The following is a 19,388-nucleotide window of genomic DNA, read 5'->3' on the forward strand; positions in this document are numbered from 1 at the left end:
CATTGGTATAAGATAGGGTTTGCCCTGAATCTGTAGATTGCATTGGGTAGTTTGGTTATTTTTAACAGTTAACTATTGATTCTTCCAATCCAAGAACATAGTATATCTTTCCATCTGTTTATGTCGTCTACAATTCTCTCATTAGCATCTTCCAGTTTTTGGAGTACGGGTCATTTGCTTCCTTAGGTAGGTTTATTCCTAGGTATTTTATTCTTTTTAATGTGATGGTAAATGGGACTGTTTCCTTAGTTTCTCTTTCTGATACTCTGTTGTTAATGTATAGAAATGCACCAGATTTCTGTATATTAATCTTGTATCCTGCAACTTTACTGAGTTACCTGATGAGCTCTAGTAGTTTTCTGGTGGCATTTTTAGGTTTTTTTAGGTTTTTTCTATGCATCGTAACATGTCATCTGCAAACAGTGATGGTTTTACTTCTTCCTTTCCAATTTGGATTCCTTTTATTTGTTTTTCTTCCCTGATTGCTGTGGCTAGGACTTTCAAAAGTATGCAGAATAAAATTGGTGCAGTGGGCATTCTTGTCTTGTTCCTATTCTTGGAAGGAATGCTTTTAGCTTTTCACCACTGAGTAGGAAGCTGGCTGTGCATTTGTCATATATGGCCTTTTATGTTGAGGTATGTTCCCTCTGTGCCCACTTTCTGGAGAGTTTTTATCATAAATGAATGTTGAATTTTATCAAAAGCTTTTTCTGCATCTATTGAGATGACTGTGGTTTTTATTCTTCAATTTGTTAATGTGGTGTATCACATCGATTGACTTGTGGATATTGAAAACAATCCTTGTATCCCTGGGATAACTCCCACTTGATCATGCTGTCTGCTCCTTTTAATGTATTGTTGCGTTGGTTTGCCTGTATTCTGTTGAGGACTTTTGCATCTATGTTCATCAGTGATACTGACTTACAATTTTTTGTGTGTGATAGCTGTGTCTGCTTTTGGTATCAGCATGATGGTGACCTCATAGGATGAATTCAGTTCTCTTTCCTCTGCAATTTTTTTGGAATATTTTCAGAAGGATGGGTGATAACTCTTCTTTAAATGTTTGGTAAAATATGCCTGTGAAGCCATCTGGTCCTGGACTTTTGTTTGTTGGGAGTTTTTTTCATTACTGACTTAATCTCAGTACTGATTACTGGTCTGTTCATATTTTCTGTTTCTTCCTGGTTCAGTCTTAGAGGTATTCCTAACCACTTCTACTCTGTTATGCTCTTGGTCACAAGGATCAACTCCAGTAGTGTCGGAGGAGACTGTATAAGGGTGGGAATAATGGGAGGTGGGACTAGTTTGATGGCTGGCTACCAAAGTGCCAATCTGAAGGTAATCATGGCAAACTCAAATTGAGAGCTGTTCCACAAAATAATTGGCCTGTATTTGTCAAAGTGTCAACGTCATGAAAATCAAGGAAGACTGAGGAATTTTTCCAGAATGAAGGAGACTAAAGGCACATGACAACTAAGTGCAATGTGAGAAGCTGGACTAATTCCTTTTGGGATTAAGGATGTTATTGGGACAATTGGCCAAAGCTTGAATGGGACTGACGGATTAGTTGGTACCAATATCTTGATGTTAATTTCCTGATTTTACTAGATTGTACTGTGATTTTATAGGAAAATGTTCTTATTTATAGAAAAGACCCACTCAAATGTTAGGGAGAGACAGTCTGCAACTTATTCTCAAATGGTTTGTGGCAGGGAGGGAAATGTTCTTTGTTCTGTAGTTGCAACTTTTAGGTAAGTTTGAGATTATATACATTTTAAATTTGGAAATAAACTATAAAGACCTATGAGAGAAATTTTAAATTACGGTTGAAAATCCTAATTCTGTTAGGTAGAATTATATGCTACCTGCTGCTTTTGTAGGTCAAAAATGTATGAATATTGGTAACTTCATACAGTTCAACTTAATACGAGAACATTCCAACAAACTAATTGAAATCACAGATAATGAAATTAATAGATTTCAATAAAAATGCAAAACAATTCACCATGCCCTTTCGAGGACCTCTCTCCTGCACTTACCCACTCTGTCCAGTATCTGTAGTATCTGCCTCTCTGCAGGTCCCCATCTATCAGCACAGAGAAGCTACCTATCTTAGAATGATCCTTTGATTTCATATTCTCCTCTGAATATAGTCCTATTTCTTTGCACCCCTGCACAGCAAAAAAATTTTTTAAATGGTTTCTGTTCCCATATTCTTACTCACTTCCCATTTTTCCCTAAACTCACTGAAGTGGGCTTGCAATGCTACCACCCATAAACATTTGCTCATCAAGGTCATCAATACCTTCCTGTTAATTTTTCAGTGTTCAGCACTGCTGCCCACTCCTCCTTTCTTGAAACATTTTCTTCTCTTGGTTTCTACGAAACCACACTTCTCTTGCATTTCCTACTATTCCCCTCTTTGCTTACTTACATCCTTGGCCCCTACAATTCACCTTCCAGAAAGCACCCATAGTCATCTTTTAGAGAGTGAATAAGAGCATGCCAGTCCTTACTGAAAACTCCCCCTGCCCCCCATGGCTTCTCACTGGATAAAAAATGGCTAATCTCCTGTAAGATCTGGCCCCTACCTATGCCTTACTCCATCCCAAAGCACCTTCCTCTATGCCTCTCACTTGGCTTTCTGTTTGCATCTTTTTTAAAAAAATAAAATGTTTTTGCTGTATTTTCACTTATATGCTTTTTCATTGAAGTATGGTTGATTTACAATGTTGAGTTAGTTTCTGATGTACAGCAAAGTAATTCAGTTATATATGTATGTATGTATATATATAAAACATATTCTATATTTTTCAGATTCTTTTCCATTATAGGTTGTTATAAGATATTGAATATGGTTCCCTGTGCTATACAGTCAGACTTTATTATCTATTTTATATATAATAGTTTGTGTCTGTTAATCCCAAATTTACCATTCTCCTCTTTTCCCCTTTGGTAACCATAAATTCATTTTCTATATAAGTCTGTTTCTGTTTTGTAAATAAGTCCACTTATATCAAGTGATACGTTATTTGTCTTTCTCTGTCAGACTTCACTTAGTATGATAATCTCTAGGTCTATTCACATTGCTGCAAATGGCATTATTTCACTCTTTTTAAAGGTTGACTAATATGCCATCACACACACACACCCCTTTATCCATTCATCTGTTGATGGATACTTAGGTTGCTTCCATATCTTGGCTATTATAGTGCTGCTGTGAACACTGGGGTGCATGTATCTTTTTGAATTAGAGTTTTCTCTGGATATATGCCCAGGAGTGGGATTGCTGGAGCATATGATAACTCTGCTTTTAATTTTTAAGGAACCTCCATAGTGGCTGCACCAATTTACGTTCCCACCAACAGTGTTGGAGGGTTCCCTTTTCTCCACAACGTCTCTAGTATTTATTATTTGTAGACTTTTCAATGATGGCCATTCTGGCTGGTGTTAAGGTGATACCTCAATGTATTTCTCTAGTAGTTAGCGATGCTGAGCATCTTTTCATGTGCCTGTCGACCATCTTTATGTCTTGTTTGCTTGTTCCTGCCCTGGTCTTCTGTGCATGTTCTTTCTGCTTGGAACACTCCCAAGTCATCTCAGGACAGACACCTCCTCTGCATTCAGGTCTCAGGTCGAACATTAACTCCTCAGAGAGACTTTCTTTCAAAACCTAATCTAAAACAGCTCCTGACCCTTACCTGCCCCAACCATTCTCTCCCACCATCCTGGTCTGTGTTCTTCAAAGCATTTATCCTAATATGAAATTGTCTTATTAGTTCAATGCTTGTCTGTCTATCTTAAAGTACAAGTGCCCTGAGAAATGTTGTCAGTCCTGTTCTTTACTGTATCTCCAGTGTCTAGAACAGTGTCTTGCACATAGTAGGTACTTACTAACTATTTGATGAACGAAGAGTCACTTACTTTCTGCTAATGATTCCAGTCAGCAGATAAATGTCTCATGGCTGTGATATGATAAATATAGAATCTCAGAGGTGACCTTCCTTCCAAATCATCTTGTCCAACCTCAGATCACATGAAGAAACTCTCCACAGCACTGCTGATAGGTTAGCCAGCCTCTGCTTGAGACTCTCAGTGATGGAGGAACTCATGACATTTATAATAATGCAGTATTCACATGTTACTGTTGATTGCTTTAATTGTTGGAAAGACTCTATTCAGTGGCCCTAAATCTTCCTCCCTATATGTTCCACTTATTGATCCCAAAACAACTTTAAAAAGCCCTGCTTCACCTGACAGTAATTCAAATATTTCTTGAGGGAATGGTCACATAAGTCTCAGCTCAAAGATAAATACTCCCAGCTATCTCAGCATTTCATGTGACATGAAAAATTAACCAACACTGCATATGAGAAAGGTCTGCAAAATTTTAGTAGCTTGGTTTAAATAAATAAAACCTTCCTAAGCATCTTATCTGAAAAATAAAGTGTAAGCATGCCTTTGGGTATTCGGAGAACACAGTCTCATTTCTCATGGCTGTCTTTTCTGTCTCTTCACAGCTTGCTTCTCTGCATCAAGCTCTTCCTGATACTGAGGGAACTGCAATGATCACGGCCAGCCAGGCCCACGAGCATCTTCCCTGAGACAATCTTTTTTAGAACACATTTGTGAGTATATGTTCTCACTTCTGAATACATTTTACATTTTAATAAGATGAGAGAGAATTTGTATGATGTAACTGTTTGCTAATGAGTTTTGAGGCAAGGGCTCTTTGCTGAAGGCATTAAACAAGTTTATTCTATGAGTGAAGAAGACAGTTTGGACCTTACACCCCTTGGGGCTCTCAGTGTGTGTGTAGTGCAGGAGGAAGAACATCTGTTGTGGTTTAACAGGCAATATTCTAGTGCGTATCTGTATCCTTCCCCGTGACCTCCACAACAGGGTAAGCACTCTATAAATATCACTGAGTGAGCGAGTGAAGAAAGGAACCAGTGCTCTCGACCAAGCCCTCACTTTACAGACAGGGAGATGGCCCCAACAGGGAAGGACCCACAGCTCAGCAATACCAGATGTAGGACCAGACCCCTGGGCTCCTGAGTCTCATGTTTAGAATTCTTTCCACAGATTCATGCTGCCTCACTGGGCACCTGTGAAAATGAATTTCTAGTTAACTGGATAAGTACAAAGGATTTTCTTTTTTTGTTGTTTTAGTAACTAAGTCATTGTGGATGACTTCCTTATATCCATGTCCCCCAAAATGGTTATTTTAAGCCAATCAGCAAACCCATGGCCCTTGGCAGGGACACTTTTAGGGACTGGCATGTGACCCAATGCTGGCCACCGTGGCATGAGGAGAGGCCTGCTGGGCAGTCCCTGGGACCCTTTGCTCCTACGGAAATGCCATAGGGAAAAGGTTCCTCTTCTCCTTATGTACTACCTTGTCTGCCTGAGGTACCTGGACCTACTGCACACAACTTGCTGAAGACGGGAGAGCAGACAGATGGGAAGAAACAACCCGCTCTGGAACCTGCCCCATCTGCCATCTTTCAGTGAAGTAAAATGATAAATTATCTTACCATTTAAACTAGTTGAGTTAGATATTCCGTTATTTGGAGCAGGGTTCAAACAATTTTTTTATAGAAAACTTTAAAAATAAACTACTTCCTTAATTCCTTAAATAATAAAACACTATAGAAAATAAACATTTCTTCAACCAGTCAGGAATATCATTCTGCTGGCAAGGACTGAACAGGGTTATACTGTAGTAATGCCTTGGATGCCTCGGCACTCCTACTGACATAACTGGTCAAATAGTCTATGCCTTTCTAGTCTCAGGACCCCTTTATACTCTTAATTATTGCAGACCCCAATAAGCTTTGTTTTATTGGGTTATATCTACTAATTTTTACTATATGAGAAATTTTAAAGTATTTATTAACTTAATAAATCTAATAAATATTAACAAGTATTTTAATGAAAAATAACTATTTTCCCAAACAAAAGAAAACTTAAAAGGAAGCAGTGTTTTACTTTGAAGACACTGGAGAGATGTTAGCAAATCTCTTCAATGTCTGGTGTAACAGAAGATGATAACTGAATTCTCAAATCTGCTGTTAGCTAAATACGTCATAATATGTTGCTTTGGTTGAAGTTTAAGAGGAAAATCTGACCTCACAGAGATACGTAATTGGAAAAGGAAGAAGCATTTTAATAATCTTCCCAGATAACTGAGGATATTTTTCTTTGATACTATACCGAAACTTGGTAAGTTTCTTAAAGGTTAGTTGCAATGTAGAATCTGAAATCACATCAATGAACTTTTCATATACTTTCATTTTAAAGTCCACTGGTGTATCTTGCACTTGGAATTGGTTTTCTTACCCATGGTGATTTTTTTAAATAGCATGCATTGGTCATTTGGACGATATTGGCTCACTGAGTTATGAGAGCTTCCAAATGGTAACACATTTCATTACACAATATCAAAAAAAAAATCACATTTGTTAAGGTTGTTACCAAACTCAATAGAAAAATATTTAATTATTGCTTATGATGGTGGATACAAGTTTTTCAAAATTTTAATTTTGGCTTGAAACATCTAATTTTATCACTGTAACAAATACTCACAACTGTTTTTCTTAAAGTGACAGGCTTAATTTGTTCATTTGTAAGAAAGTACCTGCCAGATACTGAAGTCTGGAGAAACTTTCAACTGGTGTTCTGTGAAAAAAGTGGTAAGTTGAAACTCAACTGCTTTAGACTTTTTACCATTTTCCTTTTCTCCCTTTGGTGACGAGGTACTAGCTGTCACTGTTTGTTTCTGTCCATGCTGCCTGTGGGAGGCTCCCTCACTTTCGGCTGTACCAATGGGAGTATGGGTTAGAAAATTTCCAGCTGCCTGGCTCAGGAGATCATGTATTGGATTTTGGGTTTAAGTCTCAGGGAAATGAATTTGAGTCCCAGCTTTATCACTTAAGTTCTGTAACTCTGACTGAGCTGCTGACCCTCTCTAGGGCTTGTTTTCTTAGAAAAATCAGAGGACTGAGTCCAGTGATCTCTAAACATCTTCCAGTTCTCAAATATCATGGTCCAAATATGCTAAACACATGTGTGTGCACAAATGGGGCCTTTCCACACACGTTTGACTGTATCCTTATATCTCTAGACGCCATTACAGCTAGGCTTTGGGAAACAGATGAATATGAAGAATTCAGACGATACCAACTGATTTTCTCATTATGAGACTGTTGGGAAACATCCAAGACTCTAGATATAAAAACAAAAAGGCTAAAATGAAATTATAAACTAGTAAACAATACATTCAATTTACTTATATCATCTATAAATAACCCAATAACGGATTCTGTTACAGCATGAGAAAATCCAAGAAGAGTAATATCTGCTGTATTAAAACTGTGAAAATAAGTAGAAGCAAAATCTTTGGGTAAGAATGATACTGAGTATAAAAGAGTATGTAAGACAAAGTTATTGGTCTGAGAAGCTGCAAATATAATTTTATCTAGAGTTCCCAAAAAGATACCTAAAATTACATTTTTGCTCTTTTTCTGTCTACTAAATATTTACTGAAGCTTCTGAGATTATCAGAATGTTTATCCTAGCTCTATTCTATTATTAAAAATAAGTATTTAGTCAGTTTACTTTCCTCTTTTCTAAATACATAAAGGAACTACCAGTGTAGCTATTCATCTTCTGAAATACACCTGAAAGAGTTTTATTTTTAAAGAGGTATTACTTGGATGTACAATGCTTAAAAAGAACTAACTGACTTTATTTTGACATTCAGTAATGAACTTTAACACAATTATAAATCATAAAACAAAATGGTTAAGAAAGTCAAGATAGTCTCAAGTCCCTCTTCTGGATAAAGACAGGATATATTTTATTCAGATATTTTGGGGCTTAATTAGTGTTTTGGTGACATCATACATACAGAATAGAAACTGTGACCCTTTACTAATGGATGTAAATTATCTTATAAAGAGTGTTTTTGAAAGCTCATAGAAAGTGGGTTTGAGAGGTAAGTTGTTTTTTAAGGTAAAAATTTTCCTTTTTTGCAACTGAGATCAAACTGCTGTAATTTTTTTAAATCACAAGATTCTAAGAATATGCTAAATACAAAAACAAAGCAAAACTGTTAAGTGTTTCATGTATTTGGAAACAACAGGCAGATGGAAATCAGGAAATCATGATTTAATTCTAGTATGTTGATCAAGGGATTCCAAGAGACAGTTACACATGAGGGAAATTTTTGAGTAATTCTTTAGAAGAGATTCAGCAATTTGGTAGCAGCAAGGAACAGAAAATAAGAGGTCGTTTGTCCCCAATGTCAGTCCCCCTCACAAGAAGACCAACTAGCAACTATCCTTAAGACAAGACACCATTGTGAAAATCCCAGAACACGGGGTGGGGGGAGGTGAAAGCACCCCCTCCCACAGAGACCAACAAGGACAGCATTAGAAAGGTAAGAGGAATGGCTACACTCTGACCACACTGCCCATCCCATCCCCTGGATCATCATAGGGCCACACAAGAGGGCTCCCAGGCCCATTGTTTCTACAGTGGGGGGAAAAAAGAGCCCAAAGTGAAGATCCAGTTCCACCAGCATTGCAGGGTGCTTCCCAGGAGGCCCACTTGAGTCTCACCTCACAAGGATCACTGGGGAAATCTGTGGAGCTTGACCACAGGGAATCCGATACAAATGGAGAAGGGCGCAGGGCTGACAGTGACTAGAACTCAGATGTTGGCAAAACGCATTCCTCCCTGCAGACTGAACAGAGATCACAGCCAGAGGCCCTTTGCTTCTACAGAGCTGAACAGTGGCTCTTTCTGGCCAAGGAGCTCAGTGGACAGTGGAAATAAAAGGGTGACAGTTGATGTCACAAGAACATGTGATTGTGTAAATCTCACTGGTAGTAAAATAGTCAGTCTCTAATATTGTAATGGTGGTGTGTAATTAACATGCAATTCTAGTTTAAAAGTTAAAAAACAAATGTATTAAACATGACTAAAGTAATTTGTAACTGAATATATAATATAAAAAAGAGGTAAATGGTAACATCAGGAACCTAAAATGGAGGGAGGAGAGATGTAAAAGCATAAGGTTTGCTATTGAAGATAAGTTATTATCACCTTAAAATAGTATATTATAAGTGTGAGGTACTTTATGTAAGCCTCAGTGGTAACCAGAAGGAAAAAACTTGTACTAGATACATAAAAGATTATGAAAGTAGATTGCTTCAAAAAGCCATCAAATCACAGAAGAAGAAACAAGAGGAAGCAAGGAACAAAGGATCTACGAAACAGAAAACAATGAACAAAATGGCAATAGTAGGTCCTTGCCTATCAATTTTTACAAATGTAAATGGATTAAATTATCCAAAAGATACACAGTGGCTGAAAAAAAAGATGTGATGATATGCTGCCTACAAGAAGCTCACTTTAGTTTTAAGGACAAAGATAGAATGAAGGGATAGAAAAAGATATTTCAAGCAACTGGTAACCAAAGAAAGCAGCAGTCACTACACTTAAACCAAACAGAATATAGACTAAGTTAAAAATAGTCTAAAAGAGACAATGGAAGTCACTATATAATGATAAAGGGGGTTAAACCACCAAGAAGACCTAACAATCATAAACAGTTATATACCTAACATTGGAGAACCTAAATATATAATGCAAAACTAACTAAAGGAGAAATAAACAGCAATACAATAATAGTTGGGGACGTTAATACCCCACTCTCAACAATGGATAGGTCATCCAGAAAGAAAATAAGAAAACAATTTGAATAAAACTGCAGGCCAATACACCTAACAGACATATATAGAACATTCCATCCAACAGCAGCAGAATATACATTCTTCTCAGGTGCAGATGGAACATTTTCTAGTAGACGTCTAAAACAGGCCTCAACAAATTTAAGAAGACAGGAATTATACCAAGTATCTTTACTGATCACAGTGGAATGAAACTAAAAATCCATAATAAGAGGAAGGCTGAAAAACAAAGACATGCAAATTAAACAACACGCTCCTGAACAACCAGTGGGTCAAAGAAGAAATCAAAAGAGAAATAAAAAATATCTTGAGACAAACAGGAACAGAAACACAATATACCAAAACTCACGGGATGCAGCAAAAGCAGTTCTAAGAGGCAAGTTAATAGAGATAAATACATTCATCAAGAAAAAAGATCTCAAATAAACAATCTAACATATGTCAAGGAACTAGAACAAGAACAAACTAATCCAGAAGTTGGCAGAAGAAAGGAAGTAATAAAGATCAGAGCAGAATAGGAAAATAATAGAAGAGATTAACAAAACCAAGGGTTGGCTCTCTGAAAATATAAACAAAATATATAAAATACTAACAAAGAAAAAAAGAAAGGACCCAAATCAATAAACATATATGAAAGAGGAGACATCACAACTGATAATCACAGAAATACCAAGGATCGTAAGAGACTACCACAAGCAACTATACACCAATAAAATGGACAATCTAGAAGAGATGGACAAATTCTTACAAAGGTAGACTGACCCAGGAAGAAATAGAAAACAGAAATAGAAGAATAGACCAATTGTTAGTACTGAAATTGAATCAGTAATGGAAAAACTCCCAACAAACAAAAGTCCAGGATTAGATAGCTTCACGGGCAAATTCTACCAAAAATTTAAAGAGTTGACACTTACCCTTCTGAAACTATTCCTAAAAATTGCAGAGGAAGGAGAACTTTTGAGATCCTATGAGGCCACTATCAATCACCCTGATACCAAAATATAAAAAAGAAACTTACAGGTCAATATTGCTGATAAACACAGACACAAAAATCCTCAAAAAAATATAGGCAAAGCAATCCAACAATACATTAAAGGACCATACATCTTAATCAAGTGGGATTTATCCCAGGGATGCAAGGATTTTTCAGTATCTGCAAATCAATGTGACATTAACAAATTGAAGAATAAAAACCATATGATTATCTCAATAGATGCAGAAAAAGCTTCTGATAAAATTCAACATTTATTTATGACACCAATTCTCCAGAAAGTGGGCACAGAGGGAACATACCTCAACAAAACAAAGGCCATATATAACAAACCCACAGCTAACTTCATACTCAGTGAAAAGCTGAAAGGATTTCCTCTAAGATCAGGAACAATACAAAGATGCCTACTGTCGCCATTTCTATTCAATATAGTTTTGGAAGTCCTAGCCACAGCAATTAGAAGAAAAACAAAAGGAATCCAAATTGGAAAGGAAGAAGTAAAACTGTCACTCTTTGCAGGTGACATGATACTATACATAGAAAATCCTAAATATGCCACCAGAAAACTACTAGAGCTCATCAATAAATTCAGTAAAGTTGCAGGATACAAAATTAATATACAGAAATCTGTTGCATTTCTATATACCAATAACAGAAATCAGAAAGAAATTAAGAAAACAATCCCATTTACCATCACATCAAAAAGAATAAAATACCTAGGAATAAACCTACCTAAGGTAGCAAATAACTGACCTGTACTCCAAAAACTATAAGATGCTGAAGAAAGAAACTGAAGACAGCACAAATAGATGGAAAGATACACCATGTTCTTGGAAGAATCAACATTGTTAAAATGACATATTAGTCAAGGTAACCTATAAATTCAATGCAATCTCTATCAAATTACAAATGGATTCTTCACAGAATTGGAACAAATTTTTTTAAAAAAATTTGTACAGAGACATGAAAGACAACAAAAGCCAAAAAAATCTTAAGAATTGAGCTGGAGGAATCATGCTCCCTGACTTCAGACTATACTACAAAACTACTGTAATTATAACAGTAGAGTACTGGCACTAAAACAGACATATAGATCAATGGAGCAAGATAGAAAGCCCAGAAATAAGCCCACACATGTATGGTTGATTAATCTACAACAAAGGAGGCAAGGATATACAATGGAGAAAAGACAGTCTCTTCAATAAGTGGTGCTGAGAGAACTGGACAGCTACATGTGAAAGAATGAAATTAGAACATTCTCTAATACCATATACAAAAATAAACTCAGAATGAATTAAAGACCTAAATGTAAGACCAGATATTCTAAACTCCTAGAGGAGAACACAGAACATTCTTCGACATAAATTGCAGCAGTATTTGTTTGGATCCATATCCTAGAATAAAAACAACAAAAACAAAATAAACAGGACCTAATTAAACTTAAAAGCTGTTGTACAGCAAAAGAAACCATAAAACAAAAAGACAACCAACAGAATGTGAGAAAATATTTGCAAATGATGTGACTGACAGGGATTAGTTTCCAAAATATACAAATAGCTTAGAGAATTCAATATCAAATAAACAACCCAATAAAAAAAAAACTGGCCAAAGACCTAAATAGGTATTTCTGCAAAGAAGACATACAAATAACCAACAGGGGCATGAAAAGATGCTCTGTATCACTAATTATTAGAGATATATCTTGCAAATCAAAACTACAATGAGGTATCACCTCACACTAGTCATAATGGCTAAGATTAAAAAATCTACAAATAATAAATGCTGGAGAGGGCATGGAGAAAAGGGTACTCTCCTATACTGTTGGTGGGAATGTAAATTGGTGCAGCCACTACAGAGAACAGTATGGATGTTCCTTAAAAATAAAAATAGAGCTACCATATGACACAGCAATCCTACTCCTGGGCATATATCTGGAGGAAACTCTAATTCGAAGATACATCCACCCCAATGTTCACAGCAGCACTATTTACAATGGCCAAGACATGAAAGCAACTTAAATGTCCACTGAGAGATGAATGGATTAAGATGTGTGTGTGTGTGTGTATACAAATAGGTGTATATAATGGAATATTACTCAGCTGTAAAAAAAAGAATAAAATAATACTATTGGCAGCAACATGGATGGACCTAGCAATTAACACACTAAGTGAAGTATGTCAGACAAAGAAAGACAAGTATCATATGATATCACTTATATGTGGAATCTAAAAAAAAATGATACAAAGGAACTTATTTGTAAAGCAGAAAAAGACTCACAGACATAGAAAATCAACTTATGGTTACCAAAGGGGAAAGGCAGAGAAGGGGTAAACTAAGAGTTTGGGATTAACAGATACACACTACTATATATAAAACAGACAAGCAACAAGGTCCTACTGTATAGCACAGGGAACTATATTCAACTTCTTGTAATACCTTCTAATGGGAAATAATCTGAAAATGATACACACAGACATATATAACTGAATCACTTTGCTGTACACTTATAACATTGTAAATCAACTATACTTCAACTTTAAAAAATTCAATACCAGCAAACCAAATTCAACAGCACATTAAAGGGATCATATACCACATTCAAGTGGAATTCATCTTTGGGATGCAAGAATAGCTCAACACACACAAATCAATAAATGTGTTACACCATGTCACCTGCCAAGAACTCTATTATTGTATCTTAAACTGAAAATATACTATAGCAAAGTAAAAACTCATAAATATTTATCATTTGTCTTACCATCTGCCTCAATTTGTTAACTCTGACATCTCTCCCTTTTCCTCCCTCACACTTAACTATTGCATAATATTCCTTAAAGAGGTAAAACTATTATTCATTCATAATTTATTAAGGCTTATTACTGCATAACCAGGTGTTGTGCTAGGGACTGGGGATACAAAGGCAGATAAGCCCTGCCTTCCAAAAACTAGCAGTCTTTTTAGATTAATTTCAAATAAAAAATATCACATAATGGGGCTTATTTTTTTTTTAAACCAAGGGCTTTCTGTTCTGAAAAAACTGGGAGGGATAACAGAAGGATGTTTATAGAATATGAGCAGGCCTTTAATTATGAAAACATAATGCAACTGCTTTCCATGATAGGATCCCTCAAATTTCTTCATAAGGCCATAAAGAAAATGAATAATATTAAAATGTTACACAGGGAAAATTACTAATACAGCATTAAAAGACTATTGATGCCTATTGGTGGATTTTAAACACCATTAGGACTTAATGGGATTTGTACTTTATTTTTAAATTATGTGTAAAAGCCCCAAGGGGTTCTGAGTCACATAGGATGACAAATCTACATTTAAATATAAAATTGAAATGTTTTTTTCTTGTATTCCAATCGAAATTTTACCTTCACTGGAAAGACCTCTCACATATGCTTGGAGAAGACAAGGGCACCATATACATCAAATACATCATTCCTGGGTACACATCTTTGCTGTGCAGAAGGAAGGGCTGTCAGGAAGCCACGGAGACAAAACACAAGGCCCAACAACCCCTCCATCTGCCCAAAACCATCCCACTCGCCTTCCATACACGAAATTGATGATAATTTGGTAAACCAACAAAAAAACCAAAAGGTTCAACAGGTACAAAACGTAATTCTTGTATACAGAGCTGAGAAAACCAATGAGTAATACTCCTCACATGGCCCTCTAGGTATCCACTCTGTTCCCCCAGGAATAACCTGCTTGCTCATGTAAAAAGTCAGTCAGTGTTTTATGGGCTAAAAATACACTTAACACCCTCATAAATTCTTCATCTGTATCAGTAATTGAAGGATTTTTTTTCCTTTAATTGGACCATGGATCTCCAGAAAGTTTAAAAAGCATGTATAATAATCTATTTAACTTGGACCCCCTTCAGAGAAGGAGAAGAGGTTTAACTTACTTGATTTTTAAATGAAGAGCAGAAAAAAAAACCCAAATTATTGAATCTCTCTAATCTAAAACCCCTTGAGCCCCAGACAAATTGTCTTAGATGCTCTATTATTGTTACAAATGAACTCCCTTAGGCCCCAAACTTGCATTTGTCATGTATTTCCAATCCTGGTGACCAGACTGAGTCAACCAAGCTGGAAAACACCTGCCTCTAACACTGCCTCACACCTAATCCATGGCCAAGTTTTACAAAGCCCTACAGATTCTACCTTTACAATACAAATCCTTTTATTTCAACTGCCAGCAGCAGATTCCAATCACTTTCTTGTCCTGATGTTTCCAACAGATAGGTCATTTATCTCTCTGCCTCCAATCCATTCTCCGTGCTATTTCCAGAGTGACCTTTCTGAAAATGCAAATATAAGCTGATCACTCCCTGATGAAAACAGGCTTTGAGGACAAGGGTCACTCTCACTTAGCATCTCGTTCTGATCTTGCTCCTAGGAGTCTGTCTCTAGCTTCCTCACTAAGTACTTGCATTAGACATGGAATTCCTGTGTGGTCTTGAGCCTCTGCCCTCTTTGCCTCCTTCAACCAGATCACTCCATTTTCCCTTAGAATTGGATTAAGCCTGCCCAGGAATCTCTGTCTGATTTAGATTCTTCTCTGCACTCCCACAGCCTCCTCAGCTAACACTCCCAGGGCACCTCCCACCACCCGGAATCACAGACCCAGTCAAGGGAAACCCTCAGAGGCAGGGACTGTATCTCACTCAACTGTGTAATGCAAACCCTAATCTGGCACACAGAGAATATTCAATAAATACCTGCCATTTACTGCCTTTGATGCTTTCCCTAGAAGATAAGTATCCTTTACCTTACAGAAGAGCTAGCTAAGTTCCTGGGAAAAAACCCCACACTACGAGTGGGTACTTCAGACCTCACATGAACCTGCGGAAGTTCTCGCAACTGGTATGCTTTGTAGTCACCAAAATAGGCAATATACTAAATTTTAAAAATATCACTGTCATTTTAGATACACTGAATTAGTAACACAGGTACCTATAATTAAATTTCCATTTATTATTCCCTATATGCCAGAAACCTTTCTAGATAGAACCTTTCTCTGAAAGCCTCAAAAAATTCACCCTATTTTATTAGATTTTCTTGTTGAACATAGTATACAGATGCCATTGTAGATAATATGCACACAAAGAGGCACTCACTTTTCTCTGTTGTTCCTTTATCCATCTACCTAACAGTTTCTTCATTCTGACCTTCAGGTGTGGTGTCCTGCCTCCTCCTCCTCCCCCTGCAAGGTCACCCCAGCTCTCAACTCACTGTGAATAATGAGAGCATATTTTCCAAGGCCTGCATTCATTTTCCCACGGCCTGCATTCATTTTCCCGCTTTGGATACACCACAGAAACCTCTCTCATCTCTTCCTGACCATTTTTCTTCCTGATCTCTCTCTTTTGTCTATTTAGTCCCGACAGGAATCATTCACACACACTTTCATTCAATCGACAGACATTGGTTAAGTGCCTAGATACAAGGAACAGAGCTAAGATTTTTAATTTCGGAGGTTTCAGAAAAGGTGCACTCATATAAATCCAGCCTGTGACTGTCACCCACAGGGAGGAATGCACTTTGCACACCAAACTGATCCACGCTATTACTTATGTATAGAAGTAAAATTCCATGAAATGAGACTTAACCGCACTATGTGCCATGCACTGGAGCCTTCTATTGAATTCAGTTCAGTTTTGTTTCTTTTCATTTCGTTGTGTGGAGACCTACTAAATTAATTTCATGGCCCACTTACGAGTCAAGAGCTACAATCTGAAAAGCGCTGTCCTAAAATACATAAAGGAGACTTGTGTTTTGTAGAGATTACTGTTCAAAAATTTAAAAAGCTAAAGATACCCTGGAGGCGATGGAGAGAGAATGGCAAAGGAAAAAGAGGGGGAAAGGAGAGGAAGGTAAAAGTGAAAGAAATAGGGGGTAAGGAGGGAGCAGAAAGAGATAATCAGAAATTGAAAAATATGTATGAGGAAAGCCAAAGAGGGTGAAAGAAAAAGAAAGAAAAATGAAGGCCAGAATCAAAGAGAAAGAAAGACTTCAGTGGTCATTTCTGGGGTGAGAGAAGGGGTCACAGCCTAGTTTCCCTCGGCTGAGGATCTGCCATCACCGATCATCTCCTGTCTGTGGAAGGAATGAGCTGATTAATCATTCATCCCTGCCTCTCAACTGTTCTAATCCTTAAACCTTTAAAGATTGTACTCCCAGGTGTCTGGGAAAGATAACAAGAGTTACCCATTAAGGCAGAAATACTTTCTGAGCCCGCAGCAGAGCTGAGCCCACCATCTGCAGAGGACTAGATGAAGTCAATGGGGGGGGGCCCCCAGAGAGTACTCAGGGACTCACTGCTGAAAGTGACATATCATGAAAAGTCAACAAAGTTGAGTTAATCGTGACCTAGTGTCATGCGCCCCTCATTGGTGTGAAAAGGTGCCCTAATTCTGACTGTGTGAGAGCACCCTGTGACTTCTGAAATGCTTCCCCAAGCAGAAGCCCGTACCCAGGGACATCCACTCTAAGATGAGTAAGTGCTATTTATTGTGAGATGTGCTCAGGGAAGGAATAAACTCAACCTTATGGTCCTAAAACAGTAAACAAATTTTAGCTCATTATGCACGGGAAGAATCCCAAATTAGTCTAGTTCTTACCCAAACTCTATGTATTATATTTTGAACTATTTCTTAGAGGTAATTTTTAAACGAGTGAGACATACTCCTGGAATAGGTGAACCAGGGAATAGCAGGCACTAATAATATGTGTGCTCATGTTCTTTTTAACCTACACTGATTGGCGTTTGTTGCTTAGTTAAAAGCTCCCAGAGAACTGGTAGGCGGGACAACGAGGGCAGGCTGGTCTGGCATGAGTACAGTCAGTCACCGCTGGGCTGCACAGCACGTCCTTCCCCGCAGGTCCTTCTCACGCTGCATTTGGTCATAGGTGCAAGTGGAATCAGGATAGAGAGGAAAAGTGCTGAAAATTCGGCGCACTCTTCTATCAGAAGGCAGCAGGGGGAGGGTGTAGCTCAGTGGTCAAGCACATGCTTAGCATGCACAAGGTCCTGGGTTCAATCCCTAGTACCTCCATTAAAAAACATAAATAGACCTAATTACCTCCCCCTCCAAAAAAAAAGTTAGCACGCCCCCCCCCAAAAAAAAAGGCAGCAGGGAAACAGAGAAGCAGGAGAGGGTAGAGGGATTATGAGCAGGGAACAGATGGGAGAAGAACTGAAAAGTGTTTAAGAACAAGTGAGGTGGGCTTCGAGGGAAGCTCAGGGGGCCTCACGCAGACTTGGATGGTAATGGGAGGGATAGGGGGGCGAGAGTCAGTACATTTCAACAAATATTTACTAAGTACTAGATGTAGCTACTATTCTGGGGACAGCAGGGAACACAAAGATGGGCTGCCCACTGGGAACTTACAACTTAGTAGGATGTCAACAACCCTAAGTAGCAGAAGCACTGTTCTCCTGATGGCTTGATAACAACCTCCATACTAAGCTATGAGTCGAGCAAAGTGTACTTGCCCAGGAAGCATGTCTACACTTGGGACAATGTGCTGGGTATTGGGAAGAATAAAGGTATAACCTCTTTAAATATTAAAAATTTTTTTCAAGTTCAACAGAGCAGAAACAATATGTCTGCATACAGAGTTGCTGACAAATCCAGATCATGCGAGAGGATCAAAATGAGGGCTGTTCACACTAATAACACAGCATTTTTACCACTGTGGTTATAAAAGCAGCTGGTGACACTAAGCATTTATAGCTTAGTGATGGACAGCCAGCCTGTCTGGGTTTGAATCCTGATTCCTCCACTTGCTAGGGGCTTGATCTTGGGCAAGTTACATAAATCTCTGTGCTTCAGTTTCCCCATCTGTCAAATGAAGACAATAGTTAAGACCTACTTCCTAGGGGTCTTGTGAGAACTGAGGTGATGCAGGTTAAGGTATGTAGAACATTGCCCATCACATACCACCCCGGAAATGTTGGCTCGTATCATCTCTCCCTGATCACCATCCACACACTTAAGGAGTGGCATGAGTCAAAGTAGGGGTCACAGTCAAATGGAATACAGCTTTGAGTGTTTGGGCTGCCAGTGAAGACACTGACCAGTTTGGGGTTTAACATCCACTTCTAAGAAATGTCCTGCAGGAGCTTGGGTGAAAGTGTCCAGCTCCCCATCCACATTTTTGAACCTCCGCTTCAGGAGCCCATGACCCCTGGCTCCTTGCCAGTTATTTACTGTCAATATTTTTTACATTGGTTGTTGTATACACTTAGAAAAGGAGTACTGGTTTGCCTCTTGATTTCCAGAAAAATCAGTAAGATTATGAATTGTCCAGAGATGAGTAGACACCTATGTATATAAACTTAAAGTAAACTTATTATCATTTAAAAATATACTAGTGCCAGAAATATAAGATGAGAATTTCAAGTATCTCATACGAATCTAATTTCTTTTGGGTTTGGCATAGCTAGAGAAATCTAAAATTGAATAGTTGACATTTTAAGAACCTAGTTACAGAGTTTCAATTTAAGGCATGTACACACACACACATACACACACATACCAAAAACAACACTTAGGCAGTTGCCATGACAACATAATGCAAGCCTAACAAGCTCTTTGTTATCCTGCTGAAGATGCT

The 19,388-nt window shown here is 37.8% G+C and overlaps 1 protein-coding gene and 1 long non-coding RNA gene across 2 annotated transcripts in view; one reads left to right on the top strand and one right to left on the bottom strand.

Annotated features, from left to right (window-relative positions):
* The window catches only part of LOC135321490 (uncharacterized), a 122,762-nt gene that overhangs the window by 90,948 nt on the left and 12,426 nt on the right, over positions 1-19,388 (top strand). Inside the window, exons 5-6 of the long non-coding RNA XR_010381271.1 lie at positions 4,521-4,628; positions 6,606-6,695. This is a non-coding gene — a long non-coding RNA (uncharacterized LOC135321490). The remainder of the gene's footprint in view (positions 1-4,520; positions 4,629-6,605; positions 6,696-19,388) is intronic.
* Positions 1-19,388, bottom strand: part of FIG4 (FIG4 phosphoinositide 5-phosphatase) — a 124,865-nt gene that overhangs the window by 20,673 nt on the left and 84,804 nt on the right. The window lies entirely within an intron of this gene.

Source organism: Camelus dromedarius, chromosome 6 (genome assembly GCF_036321535.1).
Source record: "Camelus dromedarius isolate mCamDro1 chromosome 6, mCamDro1.pat, whole genome shotgun sequence".
NCBI lineage: Eukaryota > Metazoa > Chordata > Mammalia > Artiodactyla > Camelidae > Camelus > Camelus dromedarius.